This window comes from Gadus macrocephalus, chromosome 7, assembly GCF_031168955.1.
Source record: "Gadus macrocephalus chromosome 7, ASM3116895v1".
Lineage (NCBI taxonomy): Eukaryota > Metazoa > Chordata > Actinopteri > Gadiformes > Gadidae > Gadus > Gadus macrocephalus.
Genome location: NC_082388.1, coordinates 4,799,820 through 4,801,752, shown reverse-complemented (window position 1 = coordinate 4,801,752; position 1,933 = coordinate 4,799,820). Strand labels below are relative to the sequence as shown.

Sequence of the window (1,933 nt, the reverse complement as noted above, 5' to 3'; positions counted from 1 at the left end):
AATTATCATTTTATTGTTTTGTTGTTTTTTCATGTGTTGTTGGACTTTTATTGTATTTTTTTTGTTTTTATCATTGTATTGTTGGATTTTATTGTTTTACTGTCAAGGTATTGTTGTATTCTCATTGCATTGTTGTGCTGTTTTTAATTGCATTGTCATATTTTACTGTTGTACTTCCATTGTATTGTTGAGCACCTTGTAATGCAAAGTTGGATAAATGTGGTGACTCCAATTTCTGCTTGTCTTCCAGGGAGTGCTAAGCGTTTGGATTTGCAGACGCGCGCCACAAAGCTAATTACAATTACAATAACGTTAGTTATTGTTTGTGTGTGTGTGTGTGTGTGTGTGTGTGTGTGTGTGTGTGTGTGTGTGTGTGTGTGTGTGTGTGTGTGTGTGTGTGTGTGTGTGTGTGTGTGCGTATGTGGATGGGTGAGTGTGTGTGTGTTGTCAGATCCGTCAATTCTACCACCCCCTAAATGGCGATGCTAGTGAAACCTGTATCCCGTAACGGTTGTAACAGGTTGGTGAGGAGATTCGCTCAGCCCCTAACTACCTTGTATCAGACGCCTATCCCGCTTACCTCGGTGGCCCCACCCCTGGGCATAACCCGTAGCCAGGAATGTGGCATGCCGATCACGTCTGTTATGATAGCTCTCCTCTGGGATCCGTGCACTTGGTGAATTTGCTGAGATGTTTTAGGAGTTTGGAATGACTAACTCCCGGGATACGTTTGATTTCTTTGTACTAGGTAACCTCTTAGATCCACGATGCCTATACTAGAACAGTTAGTTTGTTCACTGAAGCTCTAACCTACACTCCTCCGTAGCAGGTCCTTGGAATGATTGAAAAGGAATGGTTTGAATATAGTTTTATTGGCAGGATTAATATCTGGGACATTGCAGCAAGCGGTGAAGGCCTTCAAAAAGAAACATGTTAATACATATAATATAGTTACTAATAAAATGCCGTCAGTGACACTTCTAAATAAGTGACATAAAATACATCTGGAACACATCTTGGTGGGTTTGTCTACGATAATTTCGATTCCGGTTTTCTCACCTCTCTGCACTATGTTCAACACTCCCCTCAGCTGTGTGAAGAGAAAGGCTGTTGTTCCCTTGTCGTTGGCCCCCGCACTGATTCAGATTGGGGAGGGTGAGCTGCGCTGGAATGTTGCTCTGATGGCCCCTATCTGATACGGGCCGCTCCCTGTCATCGAGAAGTGAGCAACGCTGGTGTTCCACGACGGTGTTGACAGAGGAAAAGAGAGGGAATCCCTATCTCTCCAATAATATAGTGCCTAATAAATTGGGTTTGTTTATAAAGCTGATTTAGTCTATAATAATTTCGATTCCTGATTCTTACCTCTCTACACTACGCTTCTCCGGTGTCGACAGTAGGGAGAGAGAGAGGAGCTCTATCTCTCCTCGGGCACGGAGGGTCGGTCTCATCAAATGGTCCCACAGCCAGGATATTCTCATCAAATGGTCCCACTGCCAGTAGTCTTCTTTGCCCCGGTGGGCTAAGACACGCATATCTGTAGCGTGTTGGAGAGAGGATGTCCTTATTTTTCTGAGTCCGAAAGTCCGGAGATCGGATGTTCTAATCTCTCTAAGTCCGAAAGTACGGAGATCGGATGTTCTAATCTCTCTAAGTCCGAAAGTACGGAGATCGGATGTTCCAAGTTTTCTAAATTTTCTAAGTTTTCTAAGTCCGAAAGTACGGAGATCGCAAAGGGCCCAGGGCCGCCCCGCATGGAGCCCCCGTCGGGACGATGTCTCTATCTCTCTGCTTCCTACAGCGCCTTTTATCTAAAACTTTCACTGTCAGCCCCGCCCTCTCTCTTACCCATGCAGCTGGCCATCAGGTCACTCTGACCTGGTATTTTTCCACCGCGCCATGGCAAAGATTCTCTCAGGCACGTAGGCCTACT

General features: G+C 45.2%; 1 long non-coding RNA gene across 2 annotated transcripts in view; it reads right to left on the bottom strand.

Annotated features, from left to right (window-relative positions):
• Window positions 1-312: 312 nt before the first annotated feature.
• LOC132461267 (uncharacterized) overlaps window positions 313-1,933 on the bottom strand; it is a 3,058-nt gene continuing 1,437 nt past the window's right edge. For both annotated transcript variants that reach the window (XR_009526578.1, XR_009526579.1), the window contains one exon: window positions 313-1,933. This exon is cut by the window's right edge and continues 241 nt beyond it. This is a non-coding gene — a long non-coding RNA (uncharacterized LOC132461267).